At 50.1% G+C, this 20559-nt stretch overlaps 1 protein-coding gene across 1 annotated transcript in view; it reads left to right on the forward strand.

The window, feature by feature from the left end:
- The window catches only part of myo16 (myosin XVI), a 773985-nt gene that overhangs the window by 441831 nt on the left and 311595 nt on the right, over positions 1-20559 (forward strand). The gene's annotated exons all lie outside the window — the stretch shown is intronic.

The raw sequence follows: 20559 nt of genomic DNA on the forward strand, positions 1-20559 counted from the left end.
CACCGACACCCAAACACGCAGCACCGACACCCAAACACACAGCACTGACACCCAAACACACAGCACCGACACCCAAACACACAGCATCGATACCCAAACACACAGCACCGACACCCAAACACACAGCACCGACACCCAAACACACAGCATCGACACCCAAACACACAGCATCGACACCCAAACACACAGCATCGACACCCAAACACACAGCACCGAGACCCAAACACACAGCATCGACACCCAAACACACAGCATCGACACCCAAACACACAACATCGACACCCAAACACACAACATCGACACCCAAAACACACAGCATCGACACCCAAACACACAGCACCGACACCCAAACACACAGCACTGACACCCAAACACACAGCACTGACACCCAAACACACAGCACCGACACCCAAACACACAGCATCGACACCCAAACACACAGCACCGACACCCAAACACACAGCATCGACACCCAAAACACACAGCACCGACACCCAAACACACAGCATCGACACCCAAACACACAGCACCGACACCCAAACACACAGCATCGACACCCAAACACACAGCACCGACACCCAAACACACAGCATCGACACCCAAACACACAGCACCGACACCCAAACACACAGCACCGACACCCAAACACACAGCACCGACACCCAAACACACAGCACTGACACCCAAACACACAGCATCGACACCCAAACATACAGCACTGACACCCAAACACACAGCACCGACACCCAAACACACAGCACCGACACTCAAACACACAGCATCGACACCCAAACACACAGCATCGACACCCAAAACACACAGCATCGACACCCAAACACACAGCATCGACACCCAAACACACAGCACCGACACCCAAACACACAGCACCGACACCCAAACACACAGCACCGACCCCCAAACACACAGCACCGACACCCAAACACACAGCACCGACACCCAAACACACAGCACCGACACCCAAACACACAGCACTGACATCCAAACACACAGCACCGACACCCAAACACACAACACCGACACCCAAACACACAGCACTGACATCCAAACACACAGCACTGACATCCAAACACACAGCACGGACACCCAAACACACAGCATCGACACCCAAACACACAGCACTGACACACAAACACACAGCATCGACACCCAAACATACAGCACTGACACCCAAACACACAGCACTGACACCCAAACACATAGCATCGACACCCAAACACACAGCACCGACACCCAAACACACAGCACCGACACCCAAACACACAGCACTGGCATCCAAACACACAGCACCGGCACCCAAACACACAGCACTGACACCCAAACACACAGCACTGACACCCAAACACATAGCATCGACACCCAAACACACAGCACCGACACCCAAACACACAGCACCGACACCCAAACACACAGCACCGGCACCCAAACACACAGCACCGACACCCAAACACAAAGCATCTACTCCAGAACACACAGCACCGATATCAGAACATAAATCACTGACACCAGAACACACAGCACCGACTCCAGAACACACAGCACCGACTCCAGAACACACAGCACCGACTCCAGAACACACAGCACTGACACCAGAACACACAGCTCCGATTCCAGAACAAACATCACTGACTCCAGAACACACAGCACTGACTTCAGAACAGAAATCACTGACACCAGAACACATAGCACCGACTCCAGAACACACAGCAACGACTCCAGAACACACAGCAACGACTCCAGAACACACAGTAACGACTCCAGAACACACAGCACCGACTTCAGAACACACAGCACCGACTCCAGAACACACAGCAACGACTCCAGAACACACAGCACCGACTCCAGAACACACAGCACCGACTCCAGAACACACAGCACCGACTCCTGAACACACAGCACCGACACCAGAACACACAGCACCGACACCAGAACACACAGCACCGACTCCTGAACACACAGCACCGATTCCAGAACACACAGCACCGACACCAGAACACACAGCACCGACACCAGAACACACAGCACCGACTCCTGAACACACAGCAACGACACCAGAACACACAGCACCAACCCCGGAACACACAGCACCGACTCCTGAACACACAGCACCGACTCCAGGACACACAGCACCGATATCAGAACAGACAACAATGATATCAGAACACACAGCACCAATATCAGAACATAAATCACCGACACCAGAACACACAGCACCGACACAACAAACACACAGCACTGACACCAGAACACACAGCACCGACACCCAAACACACACCACCGACACTCAAACACACAGCACCAACACCCAAACACACATCACTGACTCCTGAACACACAGCACCGACTCCAGAACACACAGCACCGACACCAGAACACACAGCACCGATTCCTGAACACACAGCACCGACCCCAGAACACACAGCACCGATTCCTGAACACACAGCACCGATTCCTGAACACACAGCACCGATTCCTGAACACACAGCAACGACTCCTGAACACACAGCACCGACTCCTGAACACACAGCACCGACACCAGAACACACAGCACCGACACCCGAACACACAGCAACGACACCAGAACACACAACACCGACACCCGAACACACAACACCGACACCCGAACACACAACACCAACTCCAGGACACACAGCACCGATATCAGAACAGACAACAATAATATCAGAACACACAGCACCAATATCAGAACATAAATCACCGACACCAGAACACACAGCACCGACACAACAAACACACAGCACTGACACCAGAACACACAGCACCGACACCCAAACACACAGCTCTGACACCCAAACACAGCATCGACACCCAAACACACATCACTGACACCAGAACACACAGCATCGACACCCAAACACACAGCATCGACACCCAAACACACAGCATCGACACCCAGACACACAGCATCGAGACCCAAACACACAGCACTGACACCAGAACACACAGCACCGACTCCAGAACACACAGCACCGACTCCAGAACACACAGCACTGACTCCAGAACACACAGCACCGACTCCAGAACACACAGCACCGACTCCAGAACACACAGCACCAATTCCAGAACACTTGCACCGACTCCTGAACACAAAACACTGACTCCAGAACACACAGCACTGACACCAGAACACACAGCTCCGATTCCAGAACACACAACACTGACTCCAGAACACACAGCACTGACTTCAGAACAGAAATCACTGACACCAGAACACATAGCACCGACTCCAGAACACACAGCAACGACTCCAGAACACACAGCACCGACTCCAGAACACACAGCACCGACTCCAGAACACACAGCACCGACACCAGAACACACAGCACCGACTCCTGAACACACAGCACCGATTCCAGAACACACAGCACCGACACCAGAACACACAGCACCGACACCAGAACACACAGCACCGACTCCTGAACACACAGCAACGACACCAGAACACACAGCACCAACCCCGGAACACACAGCACCGACTCCTGAACACACAGCACCGACTCCTGAACACACAGCACCGACTCCAGGACACACAGCACCGACACCAGAACACACAGCACCGACTCCTGAACACACAGCACCGATTCCAGAACACACAGCACCGACACCAGAACACACAGCACCGACACCAGAACACACAGCACCGACTCCTGAACACACAGCAACGACACCAGAACACACAGCACCAACCCCGGAACACACAGCACCGACTTCTGAACACACAGCACCGACTCCAGGACACACAGCACCGATATCAGAACAGACAACAATGATATCAGAACACACAGCACCAATATCAGAACATAAATCACCGACACCAGAACACACAGCACCGACACAACAAACACACAGCACTGACACCAGAACGCACAGCACCGACACCCAAACACACAGCACTGACACCCAAACACACACCACCGACACTCAAACACACAGCACCAACACCCAAACACACATCACTGACTCCTGAACACACAGCACCGACTCCAGAACACACAGCACCGACACCAGAACACACAGCACCGATTCCTGAACACACAGCACCGACCCCAGAACACACAGCACCGATTCCTGAACACACAGCACCGACTCCAGAACACACAGCACCGACACCAGAACACACAGCACCGACACCAGAACACACAGCACCGATTCCTGAACACACAGCACCGACTCCAGAACACACAGCACCGACTCCAGAACACACAGCACCGACACCAGAACACACAGCAACGACTCCTGAACACACAGAACCGATTCCTGAACACACAGCAACGACTCCTGAACACACAGCACCGACTCCTGAACACACAGCACCGACACCAGAACACACAGCACCGACACCCGAACACACAGCAACGACACCAGAACACACAACACCGACACCCGAACACACAACACCGACACCCAAACACACAACACCAACTCCAGGACACACAGCACCGATATCAGAACAGACAACAATAATATCAGAACACACAGCACCAATATCAGAACATAAATCACCGACACCAGAACACACAGCACCGACACAACAAACACACAGCACTGACACCAGAACACACAGCACCGACACCCAAACACACAGCTCTGACACCCAAACACAGCATCGACACCCAAACACACATCACTGACACCAGAACACACAGCATCGACACCCAAACACACAGCATCGACACCCAAACACACAGCATCGACACCCAGACACACAGCATCGAGACCCAAACACACAGCACTGACACCAGAACACACAGCACCGAGACCCAAACACACATCACTGACACCCAAAACACACAGCATCGACACCCAAACACACAACATCGACACCAAAACACACAGCATCGACACCCAAACACACAGCACCGACACCCAAACACACATCACTGACACCCAAACACACAGCACCGACACCCAAACACACAACACCGACACCCAAACACACAGCACTGGCACCCAAACACACATCACTGACACCCAAACACACAGCACCGACACCCAAACACACAGCACTGACACCCAAACACACAGCACTGACACCCAAACACACAGCACTGACACCCAAACACACAGCACTGACACCCAAACACACAGCACTGACACCCAAACACACAGCACCGACATCCAAACACACATCACTGACACCCAAACACACAGCACCGACACCCAAACACACAGCACCGACACTCAAACACACAGCACCGACACCCAAACACACAGCACCGATCTCAGAACATAAATCACTGACACCAGAACACACAGCACCGACTCCAGAACACACAGCACCGACTCCAGAACACACAGCACCGACACCAGAACACACAGCACCGACACCAGAACACACAGCACCGACTCCAGAACACACAGCACCGACTCCAGAACACACAGCACCGACACCAGAACACACAGTAGCGAATCCTGAACACACAGCACCGACTCCTGAACACACAGCACCGACTCCAGGACACACAGCACCGACACCAGAACACACAGCACCGACACCAGAACACACAGTAGCGAATCCTGAACACACAGCACCGACACCAGAACACACAGCACCGACACCAGAACACACAGCACCGACACCCAAACACACAGCACGGACACCCAAACACACAGCATCGACACCCAAACACACAGCACCGACTCCCAAACACACAGCACCGACACCCAAACACACAGCATCGACACCCAAACACACAGCACCGACTCCCAAACACACAGCACCGACACCCAAACACACAGCACTGGCACCCAAACACACAGCACCGACACCCAAACACACAGCACTGACACCCAAACACACAGCATCGACACCCAAACACACATCACTGACACCCAAACACACAGCACCGACACCCAAACACACAGCACTGACACCCAAACACACAGCACCGGCACTCAAACACACAGCACCGACACCCAAACACACAGCACCGACACCCAAACACACATCACTGACACCAAAACACACAGCATCTACTCCAGAACACACAGCACCGATATCAGAACATAAATCACTGACACCAGAACACACAGCACCGACTCCAGAACACACAGCACCGACTCCAGAACACACAGTAGCGACTCCTGAACACACAGCACCGACTCCAGCACACACAGCACCGACTCCAGAACACACAGTACCGACTCCAGAACACACAGCACTGACTCCTGAACACACAGCACCGACACCAGAACACACAGTAGCGACTGCAGAACACACAGTACCGACACCAGAACACACAGTAGCGACTCCAGAACACACAGCACTGACTCCTGAACACACAGCACCGACACCAGAACACACAGTAGCGACTCCAGAAGTGAGGTGAGAGTGACTGCCCTTGACATCAAGGCAGCATTTGACCGAGTGTGGCACCAAGGAGCCCTAGTAAAATTGAAGTCAATGGGAATCAGGGGGAAAACTCTCCAGTGGCTGGAATCATACCTCGCACAAAGGAAGATGGTAGTGGTTGTTGGAGGCCAATCATCTCAGCCCCAGAACATTGCTGCAGGAGTTCCTCAGGGCAGTGACCTAGGCCCAATCATCTTCAGCTACTTCATCAATGACCTTCCCGGTATCATAAGGTCAGAAATGGGGATGTTCGCTGATGACTGCACAGTGTTCAGTTCCATTCGCAACCCCTCAAATAATGAAGCAGTCCGAGCCCGCATGCAGCAAGACCTGGACAACATCCAGGCTTGGGCTGATAAGTGGCAAGTAACATTCGCGCCAGACAATTGCCAGGCAATGACCATCTCCAATAAGAGAGAGCCTAACCACCTCCCCGTGACATTCAACGGCATTACCATCGCCAAATACCCCACCATCAACATCCTGGGGGTCACCATTGACCAGAAACTTAACTGGACCAGCCATATAAATACTGTGGCTACAAGAGCAGATCAGAGGCTGGATATTCTGCTGTGAGTGACTCACCTCCTGACTCCCCAAAGCCTTTCCACCATCTACAAGGCACAAGTCAGGAGTGTGATGGAATACTCTCCAGTTGCCTGGATGAGTGCAGCTCCAACAACATTCAAGAAGGTCGACACCATCCAGGACAAAGCAGCCCGCTTGATTGGCACCCCATCCACCACCTTATACATTCACTCCCTCCACCACCGGCGCACCGTGGCTGCAGTGTGTACCATCCACAGGATGCACTGCAGCAACTCGCCAAGGCTTCTTCGACAGCACCTCCCAAACCCACGACCTCTCCCACCTAGAAGGACAAGGGCAGCAGGCACATGGGAACAACACCACTGCACGTTCCCCTCCAAGTCACACACCATCCTGACTTGGGAATATATCGCCGTTCCTTCATCGACACTGGATCAAAATACTGGAACTCCCTCCCTAACAGCACTGTGGGAGAACCTTCACCACACGGACTGCAGTGGGTTCAAGAAGGCGGCTCACCACCACCTTCTCAAGGGCAATCAGGCATGGGCAGTAAATGCTGGCCTTGCCAGCAACGCCGACATCCCATGAATGAATAAAAGAAACATGACCATCAGGTGTGTCATTGAGCAAGCCATAGGCATGTTGAAGATGCGCTTCAGGTACCTGGATAGGTCTGGAGGAGTCCTTTAGTACTCGCCAGTGAGGGTGTCCAGGATAATTGTGGTGTGCTGTGTCCTGCACAACATAACGCAGCAAAGAGAGGCACAGGTGGAGGAAGACAAAGGTGCACATCAAGCATCCTCCGCTGGCGGTAACATTGAAGAAGAGGATGAGGACGAAGAGGAGGAGGAGGAGGAAGAAAATGAAGATGGGGCATCCATCGCCATACCATCCATGCCCATTGCTGCCAGGGATGCCATCACATCTCACAGGTTCTCATCGAGAGTTGCGATATAAACAAATTGAGATTCTCAGGCCACCTGTCACAACCAACATCACCACCACCAACTCTGCCACTCCATTTGCACAAAACAGTCCTTCAACTATGCATACATCTATTTCACTTTCGCCCAATGAGTATCGTCATGTATTGGCATTCACGATGAATCAAATGAAAGGTTAACTTGACACTCGGGATACAATAATGGGCAAGATATGGAAGTGATGATAATCAAAAAATGTAATGCACCAATATAAAAAAAGGATACTTAATAACATAACATTTCATCAAACACCCTTGGTGAACTACAATTGCTTTAACTCATGCTTTGTATCGCTTCTACATAGTACATCCCCTATGGCTTCAGCAGAGGTATTGGCAGGTTGCTCAGATCCCTGCCCTGACTGCTGAGATGCTTTTGACCTACGACCTCTGGGTTTTAGAGCCCGTAAGCACTCTGCCAAAGACTGCTCCACCTGCACCTGTGCAGTAGCAGACTTGCTATCAGGAGAGGAGGCAGCATTTCGGGAGCTGGTTGAGGGGGGACAACAGGTGAGATGTAGGAGCACTTTGAGTGGAGTTCCCAGTTCCATGTCCCCCCTCGCAATCATTCCTCTCCCTGGCCAGCGCCCACATCACTACCACCACTCTGCTGGAGAGCAGTTTGGTGCAGAAATGTGATGCCTTGTAAGGCCATGGATAAGGAATCTGACATCGTTTTAGGTGGCAGACATGTTGGCATCCAAAGTCTGCACGGCTGTGGTCATGGCCTGCATAGACTCATTTGAGATCCATGCTTGAAGCTCAATGGAGGCGGCCACTCTCTCCATTGCAGACATTCTCGCACATACCTACAACATCAATCCACTAGCGATGGAATTGGACTCTTCCATCTTCTCCGCTGTTGTGGAGAGTGTGGATGGCATGTTTTCCAGTACATCACAAAGGTTAATCTGTACCTCAATCATTCTCCTTCTCAATGATGGCCCCCGGGGTTCAGAATCTGTGTCCAACTGAGCAGTGCTTGGAGAGGAGTGTGCCCTTCAACGCAGACTCTCCACAGCTGCCGCTACCACCAGTGTCTGCTCGTGCTCACTTGTGAGTGGTGAATCATCAGGAGACAACCCTCACCAATCTCGTCCTCACCAATCTACCTGTCGCAAATGCATCTGTCCATCACAGTATTGGTAGGAGTGACCACCGCACAGTCCTCGTGGAGATGAAATCCCGTCTTCGCACTGAGGACACCATCCAACTTGTTGTGTGGCACTACCACCGTGCTAAATGGGATAGATTCAGAACAGATCTAGCAGCTCAAAACTGGGCATCCATGAGGCGCTGTGGGCCATCAGCAGCAGCAGAATTGTATTCCAGCACAATCTGTAACCTCATGGCCCGGCATATTCCTCACTCCACCATTACCAACAAGCCAGGGGATCAACCCTGGTTCAATGAGGAATGTAGAAGAGCATGCCAGGAGCAGCACCAGGCGTACCGAAAAATGAGGTGCCAACCTGGTGAAGCTACAACTCAGGACTACATGCATGCTAAACAGCGGAAGCAACATGCTATAGACAGAGCTAAGCGATTCCACAACCAACGGATCAGATCAAAGCTCTGCAGTCCTGCCACATCCAGTCGTGAATGGTGGTGGACAATTAAACAACTAACGGGAGGAGGAGGCTCTGCAAACATCCCCATTCTCAATGATGGCGGAGTCCAGCACGTGAGTGCAAAAGACAAGGCTGAAGCGTTTGCAACCATCTTCAGCCAGAAGTGCCGAGTGGATAATCCATCTCAGCCTCCTCCCGATATCCCCACCATCACGGAAGCCAGTCTTCGACCAATTCGATTCACTCCACGTGATATCAAGAAACGGCTGAGTGCACTGGATACAGCAAAGGCTATGGGCCCCGACAACATCCCAGCTGTAGTGCTGAAGACTTGTGCTCCAGAACTAGCTGCGCCTCTAGCCAAGCTGTTCCAGTACAGCTACAACACTGGCATCCACCCGACAATGTGGAAAATTGCCCAGGTATGTCCTGTCCACAAAAAGCAGGACAAATCCAATCCGGCCAATTACCGCCCCATCAGTCTACTCTCAATCATCAGCATAGTGATGGAAGGTGTCGTCGACAGTGCTATCAAGCGGCACTTACTCACCAATAACCTGCTCACCGATGCTCAGTTTGGGTTCCGCCAGGACCACTCGGCTCCAGACCTCATTACAGCCTTGGTCCAAACATGGACAAAAGAGCTGAATTCCAGAGGTGAGGTGAGAGTGACTGCCCTTGACATCAAGGCAGCATTTGACCGAGTGTGGCACCAAGGAGCCCTAGTAAAATTGAAGTCAATGGGAATCAGGGAGAAAACTCTACAGTGGCTAGAGTCATACCTCGCACAAAGGAGGATGGTAGTGGTTGTTGGAGGCCAATCATCTCAGCCCCAGGGCATTGCTGCAGGAGTTCCTCAGGGCAGTGTCCTAGGCCCAACCATCTTCAGCTGCTTCATCAATGACCTTCCCTCCATCATAAGGTCAGAAATGGGGATGTTCGCTGATGACTGCACAGTGTTCAGTTCCATTCGCAACCCCTCAGATAATGACGCAGTCCGAGCCTGCATGCAGCAAGACCTGGACAACATCCAGGCTTGGGCTCATAAGTGGCAAGTAACATTCGCGCCAGATAAGTGCCAGGCAACGACCATCTCCAACAAGAGAGAGTCTAACCACCTCCCCTTGACATTCAACGGCATTACCATCGCCGAATCCGCCACCATCAACATCCTTGGGGTCACCATTGACCAGAAACTTAACTGGACCAGCCATATAAATACTGTGGCTACGAGAGCAGGTCAGAGGCTGGGTATTCTGCGGCGAGTGACTCACCTCCTGACTCCCCAAAGCCTTTCCACCATCTACAAGGCACAAGTCAGGAGTGTGATGGAATACCCTCCACTTGCCTGGATGAGTGCAGCTCCAACAACACTCAAGAAGCTCGACACCATCCAAGATAAAGCAGACCGCTTGATTGTCACCCCATCCACCACCCTAAACATTCACTCCCTTCACCACCGGCGCACTGTGGCTGCAGTGTGTACCATCCACAGGATGCACTGCAGCAACTCGCCAAGGTTTCTTCGACAGCACCTCCCAAACCCGCGACCTCTACCACCTAGAAGGACAAGGGCAGCAGGTGCATGGGAACAACACCACCTGCACGTTCCCCTCCAAGTCACACACCATCCCGACTTGGAAATATATCGCCGTTCCTTCATTGTCGCTGGGTCAAAATCCTGGAACTCCCTTCCTAACAGCACTGTGGGAGAACCGTCACCACACGGACTGCAGCGGTTCAAGAAGGCGGCTCACCACCACCTTCTCGAGGGCAATTAGGGATGGGCAATAAATGCCGGCCTTGCCAGCGACGCCCACATCCCGTGAACGAATAAAAAAAAAAAAACTATCTGGCTTACAGGACGCACCGAAGTGCCAAAATCTGCGCTGGTGCATGGCTGTATGTTTTGTGACGGTGCCCCTCAGAAGGAATGAGGTCCTCTGAGGAATTGATGTCTTCCATCTCGCCGCATTCTTCTTGAACTCATGAAGGCCCTGGAAGTCAATAGAAAGCAATATTAATTATTCATCAGCAATGTGACAGTCTTTCCAATCACCATACTCAGGTATGTCAGAGTTCAGTCATTGATGAAATAAAGTCATCATGTGTGTGAAAGATGTTTAAGTTCAGTCACCAGGTATATGCAGGTTCCCAATCTCTTCACCTCCCATGGAAAGAGATGAAGCTGTCCCACTTATCTCCATGGCCTCCTCCTCCGCATCTGTGAACTGGACTATCTGTGGTGGACCACCTCCAGTCTTCACCCTCTCCCTTGGGTTTTGTGCTCTCTTTTCCTACAAGGGGAGAGAGCCTGTGAGTGCCGTATTCACCCAATGGATACATTGCTTTGGGTGATGCTGAATATAAAAGAGATGCATCAGAGGGTGAGTATCAGACATATCCATCACATTGCATCAGGATTGGGGTGAGTGGCAGTGGTGGGTTCACAAATAGGGAGGTGAGGAAGTGCATAGAAAATGGAGGATGGTTGATGATGAAACTTAAGTGGGTGAGAGGAGTGATGTGATCGAGTAGGCTAGCCAACACAGAGTAAGAGTTGGGGGGTGGGGTGGGGGGTTGGACAACACAGGATGTGGGTGAATCAGCAAATGTACTCACTTTTCCTGACCTGATTAGGTCATTAAAATGCTTCCTGCACTGCAGCCAAGACCTGGGCACTGTTGCTCACCTCATCTACCACCTCCAGCCATGCCTGCTTGGTGGCAGAACCAGGTTTCTTCCTCCAATCACTTGGGTAGATGACCTCCCTCCTGCTTCTCATAGCACACAACAGGACTTAGAGCACTGACTCCAGGACTCACAGCATCGACTCCAGGACTCACAGCACCGACTCCAGGACTCACAACACCGACTCCAGGACTCACAACACCGACTCCAGGACTCACAGCACCGACTCCAGGACTCACAACACCGACTCCAGGACTCACAGCACCGACTCCAGGACTCACAACACCGACTCCAGGACTCACAGCACCGACTCCAGGACTCACACCACTCACAGCACTGACTCCAGGACTCACAGCACCGACTCCAGGACTCACAGCACCGACTCCAGGACTCACAACACCGACTCCAGGACTCACACCACTGACACGAGGACTCACAGCACTGACTCCAGGACTCACAGCACCGACTCCAGGACTCACAACACCGACTCCAGGACTCACAACACCGACTCCAGGACTCACACCACTGACTCGAGGACTCACAGCACCGACTCCAGGACTCACAACACCGACTCCAGGACTCACAGCACTGACTCCAGGACTCACAGCACCGACTCCAGGACTCACAGCACCGACTCCAGGACTCACAACACCGACTCCAGGACTCACACCACTGACTCGAGGACTCACAGCACCGACTCCAGGACTCACAACACCGACTCCAGGACTCACAGCACCGACTCTAGAACTCACAGCACCGAATCCAGGACTCACAACACCGACTCCAGGACTCACAGCACTGACTCCAGAACACACAGCACCGACTCCAGGACTCACAGCACTGACTCTAGAACTCAAAGCACCGACTCCAGGACTCACAGCACCGACACCAGGACTCACAACACCGACTCCAGGACTCACAGCACTGACTCCAGAACACACAGCACTGACTCCAGGACTCACAGCACCGACTCCAGGACTCACAGCACCGACTCTAGAACTCAAAGCACCGACTCCAGGACTCACAGCACCGACACCAGGACTCACAACACTGACTCCAGGACTCACACCACTGACTCCAGGACTCACAGCACCGACTCTAGAACTCAAAGCACCGACTCCAGGACTCACAGCACCGACTCCAGGACTCACAGCACCGACTCCAGGACTCACAGCACCGACTCCAGGACTCACAGCACCGACTCTAGAACTCAAAGCACCGACTCCAGGACTCACAGCACCGACTCCAGGACTCACAACACTGACTCTAGAACTCACAGCACCGACTCCAGGACTCACAGCACCGACTCTAGAACTCAAAGCACCGACTCCAGGACTCACAGCACCGACACCAGGACTCACAGCACCGACTCCAGGACTCACAGCACCGACTCCAGGACTCACAGCACCGACTCTAGAACTCAAAGCACCGACTCCAGGGCTCACAGCACCGACTCTAGAACTCACAGCACCGACTCCAGGACTCACAGCACCGACTCTAGAACTCAAAGCACCGACTCCAGGGCTCACAGCACCGACTCCAGAACACACAGCACCGACTCCAGGACTCACAGCACCGACTCTAGAACTCACAGCACCGACTCCAGAACACACAGCACCGACTCCAGGACTCACAGCACCGACTGTAGAACTCACAGCACCGACTCCAGAATACACAGCACCGACTCTAGAACTCACAGCACTGACTCCAGGACTCACAGCACCGACTCCAGTATGTCCAGTGAAATGAGAAAAAACAGTCTCCAGATGGGCCGAGGTGAGTCACGCTGGAGGTGGGCGGGGGAGTCCAAGCCGGACAAACAGCCAGAACCTCCTCCCCACCCCGACAACTGGTAATTAAAAAATATATCTCGTTTCTGAAATGAGACTTATATGCATCCTCTAGTGGCTGACTGAGAATAACATTGGAGAAGGTCTGGCAGATCTGCAGCACCATCAATCAAATGGAGAAGGCTCACTGCAGGGCAGAGGAACCAAGGAGGAAAATGAATCATGAAGGGACAGGCCTTTCTCTGTTTTCTTCCAATTCTTTCATCCAAAATTCTGCTGCCTTTATCCTATCCCTGCATCAAGTCCCACCTAGCATAAGAACATAAGAAATAGGAGCAGGAGTAGGCCATCTGGCCCCTCGAGCCTGCTGCACCATTCATCAAGATCACGGCTGATCTTCTACCTCAACGCCATTTTCCTGCACCATCCCCATATCCCTTGATGCCTTTAATATCTAGAAATCTATCGATCTCTGTTTTGAATGTATTCAATGACTGAGCCTCCACAGCCCTCTGGGGCAGAGAATTCCAAAGATTCACCACCCTCTGAGTGAAGAAATTTCTCCTCATCTCAGTCCTAAATGGCCTACCCTTTATTCTGAGACTGTGACCCTTAGTTCTAGATTCCCCAGTCAGGGGAAACATCCTCCTTGCATCTACCCTGTCAAGCCCTGTAAGAATTTTGTATGTTTCAATTAGATCACCTCTCATTCTTCTAAACTCTAAAGAATACAGGCCTAGTCTACTCAATCTCTCCTCATACGACAATCCCGCTATCCCAGGAATCTGATGAACTTTCCCATCATCCTTGTTTTTGTTGACCTACTTTGGCTCACAGTCTTACAACACCTCAAATTTAAAATTCTCATCCTTATGTTTAAATCTTTCCATGGCATGGACCTTATCTATCTCTGTAATTTCCACCAGCCCTATTATCTGCTTCCCCAGGAACTCTCTGTTCCTCTGACTCTGGCCTTTTGCACAATATCCCTCTCTTCACTTCATCATTGGTAGCAGTGCCTGAGTGATTTACTCCCATTCTCTGGAATACATTTCCTAAACCTCTCCACCTCTCAGTTCGTCTTTGAAATCTTCCTTAAAATGCACCTCTCTGGCCAAGCTTTTGTTCACCCATTGTAGTCTCTCCTCCTTTGTTTCAGCATCCATTTTCTTCCTTGTGCCTCTAAATAGAACCTTGATATAAATTAAATGGGCGCTAAATTGGGCCGTATCGCACCCGTTGTTTTGGTGCTACACGGCCTCTCTGACATCCAAGATGGCGTCTTGTGTGCGCACGCACGTTTCCTGCGTGACGTGCGTCAGACGCTATCTTGGTATCGGAGTTTTCGCAGGCACAGATAATGAACGCTGGAAACATGTAAAGTAGGGAGAAAACAGCTTCAATCAGAGTGTAACGCTGATTTAAAGTGATACACAGCATTTTGGGACTTAACGCTCAACTCAATGCACAGTCTTAACCCCAACCATCTGAATGTGTCTTAGAGTGCCTGGAGGACCCCCCACCAGTGCTATTTAAAGGGACCATGCAGGATTTACAGGTTAGTGGCTGGATTATTGCTTCCAGCTGCCGAGGCATTTGTAACTGTTTTTGGAGGCCTCCTAGACTTCAATACTAGGATGCGGGGACATAGCCTAACATTTAGAGCCAGGACGTGCAGGAGTGAAGTTAGGAAATGCTTCTACACGCAAAGGGTGGGAGACGTTTGGAACGCTCTTCTGCAGACGGCAGTTGATGCTAGCTCACTTGTGAATGTTAAATCTGCAATTGATAGATTTCGTGAACCAAGGGTATTAAGGGATATGGGGCTAAGGCGGGTATATGGAGTTAGGTCACAGGTCCACCATGATCTCATTGAATGGTGGAACAGGCTCGAGGGGCTAAATGCCACGGCCACTAGCTGCCTTTTGATATGTGCCACCTTCTCCTGCAAGAAAGCGGGACGTGTGCCTGAGTGATGTGCCTGTCATGGTTGAATAGCTGCCAGTGTGTGTGGTCTGTGAGTTGTGGTTGGGCGGCTTGAAACAGTGGTAATGTGTAAGGGTGAGAGGAAGCATCTGATTGGAAGAGTTGAGTACTGATGGGAAGAGTTTATTGGTATGTGGGTGATGGGGGATGTAGTGCGTGGTGCAGTTGGTAGGAGACGTCACTTGACAGTTGACCTCACTCACCTTGACCACTCATGTCAAAGCATTGAACTTCTTCCTGCACTGCATCCATGTTCATGATGCTGTGCGCCTGGCATTGACTTTGTCCCCCACTGCCTCCCACTGCCTTTTGAGTATATGTCTGTAGGGCCTCTTGCACCCCCCCACCCCCCCCCCCCCGCGGATATAGGATGTCCCTCCTTCTGTCCACCTCTTGCACCCAAGGTCTCTAGTGCATCAGCAGAGAACCTTGGTGCATACACTCTCGCAGGCCTGGTACCAACTCAGATCGGCAGATTGGTGACGTCTGGCGTGCAGACTGGAGGATGTGGGATTTAGTAGTGCACAACCTTTATTCAATGTTTTAACATAACTCATCAGTGTGTAAACATAGGGATGGGATCTGCATCTGTGTTTTACGTGTCTGATCTCTGTTCAAACTCCATGCAGACAGTAGACTGTTATTTTCAGCAAATAACAGGTACAAGGTACCTTTAAGAGAGTTCCAAGAAACATCCTTCCTTTAAGAGATGGCGCTCCCTCTGGTGGTGGAAAGTGCACATTGCATTGATTCCACATGCAAGGCCTGGAAAGGAGTGCTCCGGAGTGGGTCCAAACTTCCGTCTTGCCTGCCCAGGGTCCGTCGGGCGCAGGGTTACCATCCCCCAATGTGTTTTATAAATCCAATAGTTGTTGTCTGTCTCTGAACACTTCCACTTCCTTCCTCATTCTTTGTTTCTATCTTCTTCCTTTTCCTCTTCAATGACCACCATCAAAAATAGACTATCTGGTATTTTTTTTTGTTGATGGGACCTTGCTGTGCATAGATTGGCTGACACATTTACATTTCAAAAGCAATCCTGAGGTTGGAAATCACTTTGGGGCATCGTGAGAATGTGATAATAAGTTACTCTACAAATGCATTCATTTAAATCAATGTTCATTCATTCGTGCTAAGATCACTGCCTTACCCTCTTTGATGAAAGCACAACTCTCATCTTCAGGCCTCGCCTCTGGCTGTTCCCTTACATCTCTGCCTCATTCTGTTCATTTGAGTAACTCCCCCATCCTCACTCCTTCTCTCCGTCAAAATTCTTGTTGTCTATTATCTTCTTGAGCCTCATAGCAATTTCCTCCCTGAAATCTCTTCCCCCATTTTCCACTCTCTGTTTTGGCATCAAGTGACTCTTCAGCCTCGGTGACTTCAACTCAGACCTAAATTGCTCCTACACCCTCTCCAATTTGTCTGCTTTCCTCCACCTTCCTCCTTAGAATACACTAGCCTTCAGCTCCCTCATTAGGAACCACCCTAACTGCCAATATGCCAGGGAGATTTGTTCTACCTCAAAACCAATTATAGAATGATAGAATCATATAAAGATTACAGCACAGGAGGCCATTCGGCCCATCGAATTCGCGCCGGCTCCATGCAAGAACAATCCAGCTCGTCCCATTCCCCCGCCCTATCCCCGTAGCCCTGCAATATTTTCCTTTCAAGTATTTATCCAGTTCCCTTTTGAAGACGATGATTGAATCTGCCTCCACCATCCCCTCGGGTAGTGCATTCCAGATCCTAACCGCTCGCTGTGTAAAAAAGTTTTTCCTCATGTCACCTTTGGTTCTTTTGCCAATCACCTTAAATCTATGTTCTCTGGTTCTTCACCCTTCCCGCCAATGGGAACAGTTTCTCACTATCTACTCTGTCTAGGCCCTTCATGATTTTGAATACCTTGATCAAATCTCCTCGCAACCATCTCTCTGCCAAGGACAACTGCCCCAGCTTCTCCAGTCTATCCACGTAACTAAAGTCCCTCATCCCTGGAATCATTCCAGTAAATCTCTTCTGCACTCTCTCTAAAGCCTTCACATCTTTCCTAAAGTGCAATGCCCAGAACTGGACACAATACTCCAGTTGTGGCCGAACCAGTGTTTTATAAAGGTTCATCATGACTTCCATACTTTTGTACTCTATGGCTCTATTTATAAAGCCCAGGATCCCGTATGCTTTTTTAACTGCTTTCTCAACCTGCCTTGCCACCTTCAACGATTTGTGCACATTTACCCCCAGATCTCTCTGTTCCTATACTCCTTTTAGAGTTGTGCCCTCTAGTTTATATTGCCTCTCCTCATTCTTCCGACCAAAATGTACCACTTCGCGTTTTTCTGCATTAAATTTCATCTACCACGTGTTATTCACAATATTTATTAACAACTTAGATGAAGGCATGGAAAGTTTGCTGATGACAAAAAGATTGGTGGCATTGTAAGCAGTGTAGATGAAAACATAAAATTACAAAGCGATATTGATAGATTAGGTGAATGGGCAAAACTGTGGCAAATGGAATCCAATGTAGACAAATGTGAGGTCATCCACTTTGGACCAAAAAAGGATAGAACAGGGTACTTTCTAAATGGTAAAAAGTTAAAAACAGTGGATGTCCAAAGGGTCTTAGGGGTTCAGGTACATAGATCATTGAAGTGTCATGAACAGGTGCAGAAAATAATCAATAAGGCTAATGGAATGCTGGCCTTTATATCTAGAGGACTAGAGTACAAGGGGGCAGAAGTTATGCTGCAGCTATACAAAACCCTGGTTAGACCGCACCTGGAGTACTGTGAGCAGTTCTGGGCACCGCACCTTCGGAAGGACATATTGGCCTTGGAGGGAGTGCAGCGTAGGTTTACTAGAATGATACCCGGACTTCAAGGGTAAAGTTACGAGGAGAGATTACACTAATTAGTGTGGCATTCTCTAAAGTTTAGAAGGTTAAGGGGTGATCTGATCGAAGTTTATAAGATATTAAGGGGAACAGATAGGATGGATAGAGAGAAACTATTTCCGCTGGTTGGGGATTTTAGGAGTAGGGGGCACAGTCTAAAAATTAGAGCCAGACCTTTCAGGAGCGAGATTAGAAAACATTTCTACACACAAAGGGTGGTGGAAGTTTGGAACGCTCTTCTGAAAACAGCAATTGATACTAGCTCAATTGCTAATTTTAAATCTGTGATAGATAGCTTTTTGGCAACCAAAGGTATTAAGGGATATGGGCCAAAGGCAGGTATATGGAGTTAGATCACAGATCAGCCATGATCTTATTAAATGGTGGAGCGGGCTCGAGGAGCTGGATGGCCTACTCCTGTTCCTATGTTCCGCCCATGCCACCAGCCTGTCTATATTCTCTTGAAGCCTATCACTATCCTCCTCACTGTTTAGTACCCTTCCAAGTTTTGTGTCATCTGCAAATTTTGAAATTGTAACCAGTACACACAAGTCCAAGTCATCCATATATATCAAGAAAAGCAGTGGTCCCAGCACCGACCCCTGGGGAACACCATTGTACACCTCCCTCCAGTCCAATAATTAACCGTTCACCACTACTCTCTGTTTCCTGTCACTTAGCCAATTCTGTATCCATGTTGCTACTGCCCCCTTTATTCCATGGGCTGCAATCTTGATGATAAGCCTACCATGCGGCACTTTATCAAACGCCATTTGAAAGTCCATATGCACCACATCAACTGCACTGCCCTCATCTATCCTCTCTGTTACCTCATCAAAATATCAGGTTAGTTAAACACGATTTGCCTTTAACAAATCCATGCTGGCTTTCCCTAATCAATCCATACTCGTCCAAGTGACTGTTAATTCTGTCCCGGATTATTGTTTCTAAAAGTTTCCCCACCACTGAAGTTAAACTGACTGGCCTATAGTTGCAGGGTTTATCCTTACACCTTTTTTTGAACAAGGGTGTAACATTTGCAATTCTCCAGTCCTCTGGCACCACCCCCGTATCTAAGGATGTTTGGAAGATTATGGCCAGTACCTCCGCAATTTCCACCCTTACTTCCCTCAGTAACCTGAAAGTATGTAAAAATGAACATGCTTAAAGGGACACAGTCTTTGTAAAGAACTATTTTCATTTGTTTGCTAAACACTCGATGAGATGCCTCAGTTTTTGTTGAACTACACAACACTGTTACAAGAAAACCATTGTAAAGTGATTCTAATGAAAATTCTTTGTTTTTTTTCCCTTCCTGACCTTGAATAAAATGTCCCTTTAAATGAGGTACCGTAGAATCATAGAATCACAGAAGGTTACAGCACAGAAGGAGGTTATTCGGCCCAGCGAGCCCATGCTGGCTCTGTGTAAGACCCATTCCCCGGCTCTTACCCCCTTGCTTTGCAAATTTTTTCCCTTATGTATTTATCCAATTCCTTTTTGAAAGCCCCTTTCAGGCAACGTATTCCAGATCATAACTACTTGCTGCGTAAAAAAGTTTTCCTCATGTCGCCTTTGGTTCCTTTGCCAGTCACCTTAAATCTGTGTCCTCTGGTTCTCGACCCTTCTGCCAATGGGAACAGTTTCTCTTTATTTACTTTATCTAAACCCTTCATGATTTTGAACATCTCTATCAA

The sequence above is a fragment of the Heptranchias perlo genome, chromosome 6 (genome assembly GCF_035084215.1).
Source record: "Heptranchias perlo isolate sHepPer1 chromosome 6, sHepPer1.hap1, whole genome shotgun sequence".
NCBI classification, from domain to species: Eukaryota; Metazoa; Chordata; class Chondrichthyes; order Hexanchiformes; family Hexanchidae; genus Heptranchias; species Heptranchias perlo.